The sequence below is a fragment of the Hylobates moloch genome, unplaced genomic scaffold (assembly GCF_009828535.3).
Source record: "Hylobates moloch isolate HMO894 unplaced genomic scaffold, HMol_V3 SCAFFOLD_16, whole genome shotgun sequence".
Lineage (NCBI taxonomy): Eukaryota > Metazoa > Chordata > Mammalia > Primates > Hylobatidae > Hylobates > Hylobates moloch.
Genome location: NW_026652291.1, coordinates 14,426,725 through 14,444,502, shown reverse-complemented (window position 1 = coordinate 14,444,502; position 17,778 = coordinate 14,426,725). Strand labels below are relative to the sequence as shown.

The 17,778-nt window shown below is 42.9% G+C and overlaps 1 protein-coding gene across 2 annotated transcripts in view; it reads left to right on the top strand.

The window, feature by feature from the left end:
• DGLUCY (D-glutamate cyclase) overlaps nt 1-17,778 on the top strand; it is a 157,389-nt gene that overhangs the window by 2,360 nt on the left and 137,251 nt on the right. Inside the window, exon 1 of one of the 2 annotated variants that reach the window (XM_058429865.1) lies at nt 6,789-6,838. The exons of the other annotated variant lie outside the window; for it this stretch is intronic. The gene's annotated coding sequence lies outside the window, so the exon portion shown is untranslated. Of the gene's footprint in view, nt 1-6,788; nt 6,839-17,778 lie in introns of those variants that run through there. 2 annotated transcript variants of the gene reach the window in all.

Here is a 17,778-nt window from a genome sequence, read left to right as displayed (position 1 = left end):
AAAAAAAATATATATATATATATATATATATATATATATATATAAAACAATTCTTAGCTTGAGGGCCGTTAAAAAACAGGCAATGAGCCAGATTTGGCCTACAGGCCATAGTTTGCAGACTCCTGGATTCGATTGCTGTGAAAGAAAACACAGAAGCCTTGCAAGTTCCTTCAGGTTGCTTTCTCAGCTCCCTGGGCTTACCTGCCTGGAACATTTATCATCACACTAAACCATGACTACCTACTTACTTGTCTTTCTCCTGCAAAAGTCATGTGCTATTTGGAGCCAGGCAATGACTGTGTGCAACTGTTCATTTGTTCATTTGTTCACACAAAAACTTTTATACCAGTTCTATACCAAGTACTATAATAGGTGCTAGAGACACAGTGGGAGCAAAACAGATGCAGTCCTTGCTCCTATAGAGCCTACAGTCTAGTAGCAGATATAAATATTAATCACATAAAGAAATATAAACTTTCCATTGTGATCATGCTATAAAGGAAAATTACAGGGTGCTACAATAGAATGTATCAGGGATGCCTGATTTAAGTTGGAGGAGCTGGAAGACCTTTGTAAGTAGGTATTATTTAAGCTGAGACTTTAAAAATGAGTAGGTTTTAACCAGGATGTGGCAAAAAGTAGCCTGATGTTCACCAATCTCATTTCCTCTTCCTGGACACACAGGAAGACTTTTTTTTTTTTTTCTTACCTCCTTTGCAGTTAGGTTAGGGTCATATGACTGTGATCTGGCCAATGGGGTATGGGCAGATCCTGTTGGTATGATATATAACATTTTCAGGCCTGACCAGAAAACTCCTTGAATAATCACTCACACTCTCTTCTCTTTCAACTGCTGTAACAAAGGCCACATTTTTAATATGGGTATGCCACAGACTGGGAGGACTCTGAACCCCTGAGTTTCCACTTAATTCTTTAAGGAGCCACCTGACCTATATCAGACTGTGATGTGAGCAATACATACACCGTTTTAGGCATAAGCTAGTTAGATGGGATTATTTGCTACCAAAGCATAATCTAGCCTTATACTATTTCTTATGTGAAATATGGAGGGATCAAAATTTTAGGAAGATGTCCTGAGGCAGGAAAAGAGCCTATTCTGTTGAGATATTGAGAAAGTCAGTGGAGCCTTAATGCAGTAAGCAAGGGATGAGGTTAGGGAGGTAGGCAGAGGCCCAGTCATGAAGTATGTGGTTGCTCTTACTAGTATTTTTGGACTTCATCCTGTGTGAAGTGGGAAGCAATAGAAGGAATTTAAACACAGGAATGATATAATCGTGGTAGTATTTTCAGAAGGTCACTGAAGTTAGTGTTTGGAGACTGCGCTGGAGAAGGCAAAATGGGATACAAGGAGACCAGTTAGGAGACTATCACTGTAATCTGGGCAAAAGATGAGAGTGGATGCAGTAGAGATGGAGAGAAATGGAACATTTCTATGTTTATATTTTGAACTTGAAGGATTAGAATTGTTGAGTGAGAAAAATGGAAATATCGAAATGACACCAGCGTTTCTAGCATGAGCAGCTAGGTGGATGGAAGAGGATGGCAGTACCATTTAATAATGAAACGGGCAAATTAAAGGAAGAGCACATATCAGAGAGAACATCAAGAGTTTAATTTTGAGACATCCAGGGCCAAAATTAAGTAACTATATGGATATATGAGTCTGGAGCTCGGAAGAGAGGTCTAGCATAGGGATGTAAGCTTAGGAATCACTGGCACATAGATGACATTTGAGGCCAGAGGTACGAATAAGATTACCTAGGGAGAAGCCTGGGTGTGGTGGTTCACGCCTGTAATCTCAGCACTTTGGGACACCGAGGTGGGCAGATCACTTGAGTTCAAGACCAGCCTGGTCAACAAGGTGAAACCCTATCTCTACTAAAAATACAAAAATTAGCCGGGCATGGTGGTGCATGCCTATAATCTGAGCTACTCGGGAGGCTAAGGCAGGAAAATCACTGGAACCCAGGAGGCAGAGGTTGCAGTGAGCCGAGATCGCATCAGTGCACTCCAGCCTGGGTGGCACAGTCAGACTCTATCTCAAAAAAAAAAAAAAGAAAAGAAAAGTTGGAATAGAAGGTGGAGCTAGAGGTGGAAGAGAAAAACCTGGAGAGTTTTGTATCTTGGAAGCCAAAGTATTTCCAGAAGAAGGGAATAGTCAGCTGTATCAGATACCCTAAGATGTAATATAACATGAGGTCTAGAAAGATCCAGTGAATTTGTCAACTTATGTGTCACTGATGACAATATCCAGAGCAGTTTTGGCAAGGCAAATGGAAGGTGAGGAAGTAGTAACCATGTGTGGGGACATATTTTTCTCCAAAGGAAAATAGAGAACAAAGGTCCTAGCTGGAGGGATCCAGGGAATTTTTTGGTTTTTTGTTTTTTAATCTTATTTTCAAATAATTTTAAAATTGCAGAAGAGTTGCAAAACTTAGTAAACTTAGTAAAGCAGAAGCATGCCATGTGATCACTTAGATGTGCACACATGTAGGAAGAGTTTCTTCCAGAGACTTAAGCACTGTGCTGAGTGATAGGAGGGAGGGGAGGGAATGGGTTAGGGATCTGAGGACAGTGGAAACAGGTTGGAACAGCCACTATGAGAAATAGATCTATCCAGGCAGCTTGTATAAACGTTGACTAGCACAGGGCTCCAGTGGAGTTAGAAAGCCTCAATCAGGATAGTGAAGTGTTTCTCTGTAGCAACTTACATATCCCCTCTGGGTGGGACATGAGCGGTTGGGCAACAATCTGGTTAAAATGAATGACCCTAGGGCCCAAGCTGGGTGAGAAGGCAATGAAGCCAGGATAAACTGCTAGCCTGGAAGAACAGGATGGAGTCCAAGGAGTTGGCGCTAGTATGGATGAGTTCTCAACCTTGGCTGAACATCGGGATCACCTGGGATACTTAAAAATAACAACAAAACAAAACAAAAATCTCCACCACTCCTACCGCTAAAGAATGTGACTTAAATTGGTCTGGGGTTGGGCCTGGACTTTGGGATTTTTTTTAAGTCTCCCCACATCATTAACCTAATGTACAACCAAGTTTATAATACGCAACTCTTGCACAACTATTAGAGCAGAGAGTGGTAAATAAGAGCAAATTGGAGTTTTGAAAAAAACAGTGACTTTTCAGAGGTAGTGATGACACTAGAGAGAATAGAAGGGAAAATTATAAATGAGTAGCTGAAAACACCGAATTAAATGGGTGAGGGGCTTGAGTGATTAGCGATGTGGCCGGACAGCTTGGAGTCAAATGAGGAAAAGTTGTTGAACTGGGGTGAGATAATGGACTATGGCCTGGAGGATGCAGCAGCCGGAAGTGAGGAAAACGTCACTGCTCCTCCTGCCCTGAGAGATGGAGAAGTAGAGAGGGTGGGGTCCATGAAAAGACTGGGACAGAGAGGTTGTCCAGCAAAAGGTCAGATTTCTGCTATGGCCAGAAAAGTAATCAAGAAAAGACCTTGAAAATATGTTTCTTCCTCTCAGAAACTGACTTTATCGGCCGGGCGCGGTGGCTCACGCCTGTAATCCCAGCACTTTAGGAGGCCAAGGCAGGAGGATCACCTGAGGTCAGGAGTTCGAGACCAGCCTGGCCAACATGGTGAAACCCTGTCTCTCCTAAAAACAGAAAAATTAGCTGGGCGTGGTGGCATGTGCCTGTAATCTCAGCTACTATGGAGGCTGAGGCAGGAGAATCGCTTGAACCCGGGAGGCGGAGGTTGCAGTGAGCTGAGATTATGCCATTGCACTCCAGCCTGGGTGACAGAGCGAAACCCTGTCTCAAAAAAAAAAAGAAGGAAAGAAAAGAAACTGACTTTATCCAGGCTGACTTGGTTGGTACCTGCTGCCAGAATGGGGTCCATGCTCACCCCCTTTTGTTGCAGGCCTGTGTCTGTGGCACCATTCTATGTGGTCTCACCTATCCTTAGCTTTACACCTCTTCACTGAGAAGTGGAGAGGATCACTTGAGCCCAGGAATTCTTGAATCCAGCCTGGGCACATAGCATGACCCCATCTCTAAACCAAAGGAAAAAGAAAAATCACTATCACTTGCCATAAATAGGAAGCAGGAAGTAAATATTAAAATAAATACAATGAAAACAAAATGATAGTAAGTTCTAGCTAGATACAGTTGTCTGCTGGTAGCTGAGTCCGAGGTCTATACTTTCCTTGTTAGAAAGAGTTATTTCATGTTGAGTAGATTGAGGAAGAACAAAAAAAAGAAGAGTGGTTGGTAAATATTAGAGAAAAGCTAAAGACTACTGGCACCAAACCCAGGCTTTCTTCTTGGTATAATCACAAATGAAAAGGAACCAAAAAAACAAAACACTTTTTCATTAGGAGAGATGAGAAGTTTAGGTGGTACATGAACAGTCATTTAGTTATATAAGTAAGCAAGGGGGGAAAGGGCCTCGCTTGGTATAAGCCACTAGGACTTGATTAATCTTATCATTTAGGCAATGTGAGCAGGAAGTTCCTCACCTTTGCATTTATAGGAAGTAGGAAACACCCAAGGCCCACCACATCATACTTTCCTCTAACTGGCTCTATCAAAACACTCCAATGTATACATAGATAAGAAAGAAAATCTTCCAAAAAGTCAAAAACTATATTACCAATATCTTTTTTTTTTTTTTTTTTTTTTTTTTTGAGACAAGGCCTTACTCTGTTGCACAGACCAGAGGGTAATGGCACGATCTTGGCTCACTGCAACTTCTGCGTCCTGGGCTCAAGCAATCCTCCTACCTCAGCCTCCCAAGTAGTTGGGACTACAGGCACATGCCACCACGCCCGGCTAATTTTTGTATTTTTTGTAGAGATGGGGTTTCACCATGTTGCCCAGGCTGGTCTCGAACTCCTGGGCCCAAGCAATCCACCCACCTTGGCCTCCCGAAGTGCTGGGATTACAGGCCTGAGCCACCACACCTGGCCCATTATCAATATCTTAATACTATTTTTGACCCTGTCAGTACATTTCCATGTGATATAGAGCCAGTAAGTTGAAGAGTCTCACTGCAAGATACAGAGACCAACACAGTTAGGGGGTGTGAAGTTCACACTTACTGAAGACACCCACCACTGCTGAAGTTGACATGTCACCACTGTTACGAAGTGAGAAGGTTGGGAATGTACTGGCACACACACACACACACACACACACACACACACACACACACACACACCCTTTGCATTCACAAACAGAGAGACAGTCTTGCGAAGGGGGCAGCAGCAAGTAAGCAATGTCCTCACCTTACCTTTTGATGCACCAGATACTACCTTCCTAGCATTACAGATGAGGAGCATTAGGATGAAAGGGAAGATTCAAGTTTAAGATGTGGCTCCATCCACCTCCATTTGAACCTGTGCCAACCAGCACACAGCTGTGAGAGACTTCAGAGGGATGCACATCACATATATATCCAATTAAAAGATATAAAGATATTTGGGGCCAGGCACGGTGGCTCACGCCTGTAATCCCAACACTTTGGGAGGCCGAGGAGGGTGGATCACCTGAGGTTGGGAGTTCGAGATCAGCCTGACCAACATGGAGAAACCCCATCTGTACTAAAAATACAAAATTAACCAGGCGTGGTGGTGCATGCCTTGTGATCCCAGCTACTCAGGAGGCTGAGGCAGGAGAATCGCTTGAACCCGGGAGGCGGAGGTTGCAGTGAGCCGAGATCGTGCCATTGCACTCCAGCGTAGGCAACAAGAGCAAAACTCCATCTCAAAAAAAATAAAATAAAGCAAAATAAAGATATTTGGACTCCCTCTCTCCTCCCTTGGAATCTTCTGGAAGGAATACAAAAAGCAAAGCAAAAACACAGAAAAGGTCCCATTTTTAATGAACAAGGAAACTCTCAGAACCTCAAACCACAAACCATGAAGTATGCCTGCCAAATACTGCAAAGTCTGTACTAAAATTGATGAAATGCTAAGAGTCGATGTACACTGCCTACATCCATGAGCAGGAAATATATTTCCTTAGGGGCACCAAATCATTGATCCTTGGATTGGAGGGGTGTTTCCCAAAGGGGAAAGGAGACTTGTGTTATTAGGGAAGAATGAAATAAGTTTAGGTGGTACATGAAGAGTCATTGAGTTATATTAAATAACCTAATGAAAAAGTGATTCATTTTGTTTAGTTCCCTTTCATTTGTGATTATATCAAGAAGAAAGCCTTGGTTTGGTGCCAGTAGTCTTTAACTTTTCTCTAATTTGTCCTAATCACTCTTTCTAACAAGGAAAATGCAGACCTCAAACTTAGTTCCCAGCAGACAACTGTATCTAGCTAGAACTTTCTAAAGTTTTGTTTTCGTTGCATTTATTTATTGTTTATTTTCTATTTTTGAGACAGAGTCTTGCTCTGTCACCCAGGCTGGAGTGCAGTGGCGTGATCTCAGCTCACTGCAACCTCCACCTCCCGGGTTCAAGCGATTCTCCTGCCTCAGCCTCCCAAGTAGCTGGGATTACAGGCGCCCACCATCATGCCCAGCTAATTTTTTTTTTTGTATTTTTAGTAGAGACAGGGTTTCACCATGTTGGCCAGGCTGGTCTCGAGCTCCTGACCTCAGGTGATCTGCCTACCTCAGCCTTCCAAAGTGCTAGGATTACAGGCGTGAGCCACTGCACCCAGCCTCATTGCATTTATTTTAATATTTACTTTCTATTTATGGCAAGTGATACTTTCTTTAATTTTCCTTCTTTTTTTTTAAGAGATGGAGTCTTGCTATGTGCCCAGTCTGGATTACAGAACACATGGGCTGAAGCCATCCTCCCACATCAGCCTTCCAAGTAGCTGGAACTACAGGTACATGCCATTGTGCCCAGCTTGATATTTTTCACTTATGATGATGATATACCTCTTTTTTTTTTTTTTTTTTTTAACATAGTCTCTCTCTGTCACCCAGGCTGGAGTGCAGTGGTGCAATCTTGGCTCACTGCAACCTCCGCCTCCTGGGTTCAAGCGATTCTCCTGCCTCAGCCCCCCAAGTAGCTGGGATTACAGGCGCCTGCCACCACACCCAGCTAATTTTTGAATATACCTCCTTTTTAAATAAGAAGGCATTTAGTTGAAAAAACTGGGAATTAATTTAAAGAAAAAAATTGATTTCAGTATAGGTGATCTACAGATAAGGCAAAAATTGTGGAAGTGGTATTCAAATGACTGAAATTTATATTTGAGTTACAAGACCCAGGAAAAACTGGTAGCATTCCTTTGAAGAACCAGTATGATAGTAGGGAGGGTCGAAATTAGGGAGAAGCTGGAGGATGGTTGTTTATTTCTAATTTTTGTGACCTGGCCTCCAAGCCAAAATAGTCTCTTGGAGATGAGGGGGTGAAGGGGGTAGAGAAATAATTTCTAGATTAGAACCCAGAGAGCCTAGAGTGACAGGGCTTTGCTGGAGGCCTTGGCACCTCCTGAGAGCCAAAACCTGAGAATCTCAGAGACATTCTCTCATGGAGAGGAAATACTGTCAACAGATTTGGAAACACACTAAAGTGAAGCAGCCGATTGCCTCAGAGTCCTTCTTCTTCCTCTACCCATGCTATTTAACAAATAATTCTCCATCACATCAGAGAAATTACAAAGTTATCTCTTTAAAATCAAAAAAATACTCAAAGGTGAGGTTCAGAAGTAAAAGTAAGGAATTATAGAACAACAAAAGAGGAAAAAACTGAGTGGCAGACCTCAAGAGAAGAAAGACAGGAAAGCCACTTTGGAATCAACCAAAAGAGAATAACAAAAGGGAAAACAATGGAACAATATGGAAAAGAACAAAGAAATAAACACAATCATAAACATTTGATAGTTATGGAAAATAAGCAATAGAGATCCAATAGATGCATAATTGGTGTTCCTGAAGACCAAGTCAAAACAAATGAAACAATAGAATAATGGAGGAAACTTAACCAAAATGAAGACTTGAGTCAGCAGGTAGAAAGCACACACTGTGTCAAGGTAAAATGGGTACAGAGTGATCAATAACAAAATACATCAGATTTTTAAAAATCAAGAGCAGCATAATGTTAAAGGACAATGAAGCAAGGTTTATAAAACTTAAGGGCATGAAGATGTGACTCATGAATTTTATATTTTGCCAAATTGTCCCTTAAGAAGTTTAAAGGCTGACTGGCCGTGGTGGCTCACACCTGTAATCCCAATACTTTGGGAGGCTGAGGCAGGCAGATCACGAGGTCAGGAGATAGAGACCATCCTGGCGAACACGGTGAAACGCTGTCTCTACTAAAAATACAAAAAAAAAAAATTAGCCAGGTGTGGTGGCACGCACCTGTATTCCCAGCTACTCAAGAGGCTGAGGCAGGAGCATGGTGTGAACTCAGGAGGCAGAGGTTGCAGTAAGCCGAGATTGCACCACTGCACTCCATCCTGGGCAACAGAGCGAGATTCCACCAAAAAACAAACAAAAAAAAAACAAAAAAGAAGTCTAAAGGCTGTTGGTAGTCACTCTTGAGCATGAATTAACTCAAGAGTTTCTACATTTTTGAAAAACAAGTTTTTTACATTGAAATTATTCAACCAAGAGATGAATCAAAATAAAGGAATCAAGGAAAGAATTGAGGATTAAAAACAATACTGAAGATGAGTTTTGAATTGTTTCAAATGCAGAACTAAGAATAAATAGCTGTGGAATTTATGGTTAAAGAACAAAATGTAGGCTGGGCGTGGTGGCTTATGCCTGTAATCCCAGCACTTTGGGAGGCCAAGGCGGGTGGATCACGAGGTCAGGAGTTTGAGACCAGTCTGGCCAATATGGTGATACCCCGTCTCTACTGAAAATACAAAAATTAGCTGGGCGTGGTGGTGGGCGCCTGTAGTCCCAGCTACTCGGGAGGCTGAGGCAGAAGAATCACTTGAACCCAGGAGGCATAGGTTGCAGTCAGCCGAGATCGCGCCACTGCACTCCAACCTGGTAACAGAGTGAGACTCCATCTCAAAAAAAAAAAAAAAAAAAGAACAAAATGTAAACATTCCAAACTCTTATACTGTAAACATAATTATATACCTAACAAAAACGGGGAAGTGAGGGGAAAGGGCAGTTGGAAAATTTCTAAGCATGTAAATTTACTCATCTTTAATGGCTGGAAAATAATCCATTCTAAAAAATGAACTCCAGCCAGGCATGGGGGCTCATGCCTACAATCCCAGCACTTTAGGAGGCCCATGCAGGAGGATCACGTGAGCCCATGTGTTCAAGATCAGCCTGGGCAACCTGGGGAAACCCCTTATCTACTAAAAATACAAAAAACTAACCAGGCATAGTGGCACGCACCTGTAATCCCAGCTACTCGGGAGGCTGAGGCACGAGAATCTCTTGAATGTGGGAGTTGGAGGTTGCAGTGAGCTGAGATCACACCACTGCACTCCAGCGTGAGCGACAGAATGAGATTCTGTCTCAAAAAAAAAAAAAAGAACTCCATGAACTGCAGCTTTTTTAAACAAACACGATTCTAATTTCTTGATGATTTTTGTGTTCGTTTTTCTTATCTTTAAGGGGATTGTTTTAGGAATTTTTGTGGTTTACAAACATTTAGCTGAAGTTCAGCAATTATTTCTATTTTACTTTATTTCTGTTTTCTGTAAAATTAAACTTAATTTTACTTAAAAATAATTTGCAGAATAAAATTCCATTGTTATCTATTGATCTTTTTGCTCTGCATGCCCAAATTCAGATGACATATACCAAATATTGATGGCTGTTTCCAGAAAGTGAGATTTGAGACACCAAAAAAAAAAAAAACCAAAAAACAAAAAAACTTCCTCATGGTGCTTTTTAATGCTTTTTAGAAAAGCTCATGCTATATAAAAATAACAGTCATTGCCGGGCACGGTGGCTCATGCCTGTAATCCCAGCACTTTGGGAGGCCGAGGCGGGCGGATCACGAGGTCAGGAGATCGAGACCATGGTGAAACCCTGTCTCTACTAAAAATACAAAAAATTAGTCAGGCACGATGGCGGGTGCCTGTAGTCCCAGCTACTGGGGAGGCTGAGGCATGAAAATGGCATGAACCCGGCAGGCGGAGCTTGCAGTGAGCCGAGATCATGCCACTGCACTCCAGCCTGGGCGACAGAGCGAGACTCCGTCTCAAAAAAAATAAAAAACATAAACTAAAAATAACAGTCATTTTTCTTGAGTAGTGTAGAATAGAAGGATAAGATGGCTCCCATGCCTTTTGTCACCAGGTGTTACACCCATGATTATGTGATTTGTGTGGTAAAAAGGATTTTGCAGATGTCATAAAAGTTAATTACAGGCCAGGTGCAGTGGTTCATGCCTGTAATCCTAGCACTTTGAGAGGCTGAGGCAGATGGATTGCCTGAGTTCAGGAGTTTGAGACCAGCCTGGGCAACACGGAGAAACCCCATCTCTACTAAAAGTTCAAAAATTAGCCAGGTGTGGTGGCACACACCTGTAGTCCCAGCTACTCGGGAGGATGAGGCACGAGAATTGCTTAAACCTGGGAGGCAGAGGTTGGAGTGAGCCAAGATCGTACCACTATAGTCCAGCCTGGGCGACAGAGGGAGATTCCATCTCAAAAAATTTTTTTAAAAATTAGCTCTGTCATCCAGGCTAATGTTTGTGTTTTTAGTAGAGATTTTTGTATTTTTAGTAGAGACAGGGTTTTGCCATATTGGCCAGGCTGGCCTCGAACTCCTGACCTCAATTGATCCATCCCCGTCAGGATTACAGGTGTGAGCCACCGCTCCTGGCTGCATGAAAAATCTTTAATGCAAAAGGGTTATCTGGTTGCTGGCTTTGAAGATGGAGGGGACCAAGTGGAAAGGCCCTGAGGAGCAGCCTCTAGGAGTTAAGAGCTGCTCCCTTGCCAGTAACCAACAAGGAAACAAGGACCTCGGTCCTATACCTTCAAGAACCTGCAAGGCAGAAGGATCACTTGAACCCAGGAGTTCGAGGCTGCAGTGAGCTATGACCGTCTTACTGCACAAGATAAATTGAAGATAAATGAAGTTAGCAAGGCCAAGGTAGGAGAATCATGTGAGGCCAGGAGTTTAAGACCAGCCCGGGCAATATAGCAAACCCGCATCTCTACAAAAAAATTGTAAAATTGCTTGGCACGGTGGCTCACACCTGTAATCCCAGCACCTTGGGAGGTTGAGGTGGGCAGATTGCTTGATCCCAGGAGTTTGAGATCAGGCTGGGCAACATAGCGAGACCTCATCTCTACCAAAAAAATATATATATGTGTGTGTGTGTGTGTATATATATATATATATATATATATGTATATATTTTGACTATATGTATGTATATATAGTCAAGCACCTGTATTCCCAGCTACTTGGGAGGCTGAGGTGGGAAGATCACATGAGGCTAGGAGGCCAAGTCTGCAGTGAGCTGTGATTGTTCCACGCACTCCAGCCTGGGCAACAGAGTGACACCCCGTCTCAAAAAAAAATATATATATATAAATATATATAAACCGAGTGTGATGGCATGCACCTGTAGTCTAGCTACTTAGAAGGCTGAGGTGGGAGGATCACTTGAACCCAGGAGTTCGAGGCTGCAGTGAGCTATGATGGTCTCATTGGACTCTAGCCTGGGTGACAGAGTGAGAACCTGACTCAAAAAAAAAAAGAATGATGGTAACAGCATCTTTGTTCTTCAGACAGATTCTCTCTGACATCTACATCCCAATTTCTGCCCCATATAATTTTATGGATAAAAAACATTTACCTTCTATTCTTAACCATAATTAAGTATTCCACAGACTGACCCTAAAACATGAAAATCACTTAAACAGCATTTATTAGGTTGGTGCAAAAGTAATTGTCATTTTTGCCATTGAAAGTAATGGCAAAAACCATATTGCAGTATTCTCTAATATTTTTCTCTGAAGAGGCAAAATGTTTATAAGAATTGCTCTTCTTGGTTGGGCGTGGTGGCTCATGCCTGTAATCCCAGCACTTTGGGAGGCTGAGGCTGGCAGATCACCTGAGTTCAGGAGTTCAAGACCAGCCTGACCAACATGGAGAAACCCCATCTCTACTAAAAATACAGAATTAGCTGGGTGTGGTGGTGCATGCCTGTAATCCCAGCTATTCGGGAGGCTGAGGCAGGAGAATTGCTTGAACCCAGGAGGCGGAAGTTGCGGTGAGCCAGGATCGCACCATTGCACTCCAGCGCGGGCAACAAGAGAGAAACTCCCTCTCAAAAAAAAAAAAAAAAAGAATTGCTCTTCTTTTTATTGTACAAACTTCTTTCCCCTTGGATCTTCTGTTTGGCAAGCTCCGCCTCCCGGGTTCACGCCATTCTCCTGCCTCAGCCTCTCCGAGTAGCTGGGACTACAGGCGCCCGCAGCACGCCCGGCTAATTTTTTTTCACCATGGTCTCGATCTCCTGACCTCGTGATCCGCCCACCTTGGCCTCCCAAAGTGCTGGGATTACAAGCGTGAGCCACCGCGCCCGGCCTTCTGTTTGCCTTTCTTGCATTTTTTCTTTATCATGGTTCATTTTACCCTAGTTTCTTTATCCAATTAGGTATTTTGTTGAGTTTTTAAGGCCTCCTCTCTGAGGCTCATCATCCTCCTCCTACAGGGTTGTCACAGTAGCATTTACTTTCATGGCTTTCCAGGGCCAATTGTCTTTTGTATTTAGGGTGGAGACAAGGTTTCACCATGTTGGTCAGGCTGGTCTCGAACACCTGACCTCAAGCGATCTGCCCACCTCAGCCTCCCAAAGTGCTGGGATGGCAGGCATGAGCCACCGCACCCTACCTAGAGTCATGTTTTTAATTAATAAGAGCCCTTGTTTGTCCTTTGTTGGGCATCCTATCTTTCTGAATATATTATATTGGAGCTTTTTAGTTTAGTTTGCTTTGATTTGGGTTCTTTTCCTCAAAATAAGTGCGTCCTCCAGGGTCGTTGTTTTATTTTCCTGCTTGTTTTAGTCTTTCTAACTGGCTGACTGTGGGAAAGGACAAGAGGAAATGGAGTAAGGGCTGCTCCTTCCTCTTGACCAAATGCATCTTATAATACCTGAAGTCAGTGTTTGCTACCACTAAAGAAGCAATCAGCATTAGCCCAGGTGGTTCATTTCCTTATTTATTCAGCATCTTTACTGGACCCTTTCTGTGTGCCAGTGCTGCAGAGCTTATAAAGATGGATAACAGGCCGGGCGCGATGGCTCACACCTGTAATCCCAACACTTTGGGAGGCCCAGGTGGGCAGATCACCTGAGGTTGGGAGTTCAAGACCAGCCAGGCCAACGTGGTGAAACCCCATCTCTTCTACAAATACAAAAATTAGCTGGGTGTAGTGGTGGGTGCCTGTAATGCCAGCTACTTGGGAGACTGAGGCAAGAGAATTGCTTGAACCTGGGAGGTGAGGCTGCAGTGAGCCAAGATTGTGCCACTGCACTCCAGCCTGGGTGACAAAAAAAAAAAAAAAAAGATGGAAAACAGTGCCTGCTCTTAAGAAGCTCATAGCTGGGTAAGAGAAGACAGACATAGAAACAAGTACAGTCACTTTCAGTATCTGTGGGGGATTAATTCCAGGATCCCCAAGGATACTAATATCCATGGATACTCAAGTTCATAGCATCTGTAGATGCTCATTTTACACTATGTATAAAATGTAGTATTTGCATGTAACCTGTGCACATCCTCTCATGTACTTTATAATCTCTAGGCTACTTATAATACCTAATACAGTGTAAATGCTAGGTAAGCAGTTGTTATACTGTATGAGTTTTTTATTTGTATTTTTTATTGTTTTTTTCTTCCTGAATCTTTTCCATCCGAGGTTGGTTGAGTCTGCAGATGTAGAAGCCATAGACAGGAAGGGCCACTGTGTGTGCAATAGTGTCTTGAGTGTTCCAATAGGAACCTGTTTAGGACCCGGTGGAGGTGGAAAAGGGCAAGTGCTCAAAGCTACTGGGAAGGATCTGGGAAACTCCACAGGGATGGTGATACTTGGGTCAGGATTGAAAGATGAGTGGGCGTGGGTGAGGGATGGAGTAGGAATCCAGGATTCCAGGCAGAGGGGGCAGTGAGAGCAAAAACAAAAAAGCAAGACACTGTCCCAGGAGTGCTGGGGACTGCAAATTCCCAGAACCCCAGAGCAATGAGGCTGCATGAGGGAGGGAGTCACGGGCTAGACCACGGTGTCCTGTGTTCTGGGTCACAGTGCCAGCACGACTCCGCAGGAATGGGAGTACTAACAGCTTGGACACAGGGCAGTGCCATGATCAGATTTTTGTTTCAGAAAGTTCCAATAGGCTGGCACAGTTGCTCATGCTTGTAATCCCAGGCCTCTGGGAGGCCAAGGTGGAAGGATCACTTGAGCCCAGGAGTAAGATCAACCTGAGCAATATCGTGAGAGCCTGTCTCTACAAAAAAATGAATAAAATTAGCCAGGTGTGGTGGTGTGTGTGCCTGTGGTCCCAGCTATTCAGGAGGTTGAGGTGTGAGGATCACTTAAGCCAAGGAGGTGAAGGTCGCAGTGAGCCATGATCGTGCCACTGCAGCCTGGGTGTCAGAGCAAGACAAGCAAGCAAGCAAAGAGTGGGGAGAGAGAGAGAGAGAGAGAAGAAGGAAGAAAGTGAGGGAGGGAGGAAGGAAGGAAGGAGAGAGAGAGGCAGAGGAAAAAAAAGAAACGGAGAAGGAAGGGAGGGAGGGAGGAAGAAAGGAAGGAAGGAAGGAAAGAAGGAAGGAAGGAGAGAAAGAAAAGAAAGAAAGAGAAAGAGGGAGGGAGGGAGGAAGGAAGAGAGAGAGAGAAAAAAAAGAAAAAACAAAAAGAGGCTGGGCACAGTGGCTCACACCTGTAATCCCAGCACTTTGGGAGGTTGAGGTGGGGGGATCATGAGGTCAATAGATCGAGACCATCCTGGCCAACATGGTAAAACCCCGTCTCTGTTAAAAATACAAAAATTAGCTGGATGTAGTGGCACATGCCTGTAGTCCCAGCTACTCAGGAGGCTGAGGCAGGTGAATTGCTTGAACCTGGGAGGTGGAGGTTGCAGTGAGCCAAGATCTTGCCACTGCACTCCAGCCTGGTGACAGAGCGAGACTCGGTCTCAAAAAAAAAAGAGAGAGAGAGAAAGAAAGAGAGGAAGGGAAGGAGGAAGGAAAGAAGAAAGGAGAGAGAGAAAAAAGAAAGAGAAAGAGGAAGGAAGAAGAAAGAGAGGAATGAAGGAAGAAAGGAAGGGAAGGGAAGAGAAGGGAAGGAAGGAAGGAAGGAAGGAAGGAAGGAAGGAAGGAAGTTAGTTCCAATCATATTAACTAACTAAAATAACTTTCTTTTCATAGCAAACTATCCCCACAAACAGACTCTGCTTGTAGTGTCTTTCTGGTGCAGTAAACATCAACAGGCCTTAAAATACTAAGCTATTTTGTTTTTATTATTATTATTATTTTTGAGACAGCTGCTCTGTCGCCCAGGTTGGAGTGCAGGGACTCAATCTCAGCTCACTGCAACCTCCGCCTCCAGGATTCAAGTGATTCTCCTGCCTCAGCCTCCCGAGTAGCTGGAATTACAGATGCCCACCACCATGCCTGGCTAATTTTTGTGTTTTTAGTAGAGATGGGGTTTCGCCATGTTGACCAGGCTGATCTTGAACTGTTTCCATTATTTTTAAAAGGCAGTATGAATCCGTGTTAATAAAAGCTACTTTGAATGGTATGCTAATGAGCAATTAGACTGAGTTTCCCTCAAAAGCTGGATTAATAACCTTGGCCTACATTTACTTTCAAGGAACTTCGTTGCCTGCCTTTATCCTGAAAATGAAAACTTGTGGTTTTAGAAGCTACTATTTGATGGGGAGCTTGCAGTGAGGAAGAATTTTCCCCCGCAGCGGGTCTCCTTTGAGTTCTTTCCTCCCTCCATCCCCCCACGCCTTCATTCACTGTCTTTCTGTGAACCAGTATGTGCCTCATTTTGAAAACACTAGTGTGACCTCAACAACTAAGATTAAAGTAGCAGTTGTTAGAAAATAGCGTAGTCGTGTACCCTAGAGGATGTGGTAGCCCTAAATAAGCAAGAACTGTGCCACATTGAAGTTTTGGGGTTTTGGTTTTTGGTCTTCAAAGTAATTCATTTTCTCTGAAGAAAGCTGGAGAGTCAGGAAACTAAGAAAGAAATGGAGCAAAATGATCTTTAACTGTCCGGGGACAACCTCTGGTAATACTTTGGAATATTTTCTTCCAATATTTCTATTTTGTGTCTATTTATTTATTTTTAATTTTTATTTATTTATTTTTGAGACAGAATCTCACTGGGTCACCCAGGCTGGAATGCAGTGGCACGATCTCAGCTCACTGCAACCTCTGCCTCCAGGATTCAAGCAATTCTCCTGCCTCAGCCTCCCGAGTAGCTGGAACTACAGGCACCCGCCACCACACCTGGCTAATTTTTGTATTTTTAGTAGAGACGGTGTTTCACCATATTGGCCAGGCTGGTCTCAAACTCCTGACCTCAAGTGATCTGCCTGCCTTGGCCTCCCAAAGCACAGGGATTACAGGCGTGAGCCACCATGCCCAGCCTTATTTTGTGTTTTTTAAAAATTGTTAACACTTGGGAATCATTCCAAGCACAATATTATACCCTGCCCTTTTTGGCTTAACATATTATCAGCATTTCCCTACATCAGTAAAATATCTTCATAAACATGATTTATTCCTTTCTTTTTTTTTTTTTTTTTTTTTTTTTTTAAGGCAGAGTCTTGCTCTGTCACCTGGAGTGCAGTGGTGCAGTCTCGCTCACTGCAACCTCTGCCTCCCAGGTTCAAGCAATTCTCCTGCCTCAGCCTCCCAAGTAGCTGAGACTACAGGCACCTGCCACCACACCTGGCTAGTTTTTGTATTTTTAGCGGAGACGGGGTTTCGCCATATGGGCCAGTCTGGTCGCGAACACAAACATGATTTCTAATGACTGCCTGATAGTCCATAATTTGGATTACACTAATTTCCTAACAAATCACCTACTACCAAACTTTTAAATTCTTTAGAATATTTTATGATTATAAACAACACTGTGATGAAGAGCTTTATGCAAAAAAAAAAAAAAATAGCTCACATGTCAAATTGTACTAGAAAAGATTCAGGAAAAAAAGGTTTGAATGCTTTTATGGCTGTTAAAAATTTATGGTAAATATATATAACATGATATATATCATTTTAGCCATTTGCAAATGTACCATTCAGTAGCATTAAATACATTCACAATATTGTGTCACCATCACCCTATCTACACCCAAAACATTCCGTCATCCTCCGGACCCATTAAACAATAACACCCCCATTTTTCCCTTCCCCCAAGTAACCCGTATTCCACTTTCTGTCCCTATGAATTTGCCTATTATAGGGACTTCATAGAAGTGGAATCATACAATATTCTTCCTTCTGTGTCTGGGTTATTTCACTTAGCATCATGTTTTCAAGGTTCATCCATGTTGTGGCATATATAAAATTTTCATTCCTTTTTATGACTGAATAGTATTTGATTGTGTATATATACCATACATTCTGCTTGTCTATTCATCTGTGCACGGACATTGCGATGGTTTCTACCTTTTGACCGTTGTGAATAATGTTGTGATGAACACTGGTGTACAAGTATCTGTTTGAGTCTCTGCTTTCAATTCTTGTGGATATACACCTAGAAGTAGGATTGCGGAATCATATAGTAAGTCTATGTTTAACTTTTTGCAGAAACTCACACTATTTTTTTTCTTTTTTTTGAGACAGAGTCTCGCTCTGTTGCCAGGCTG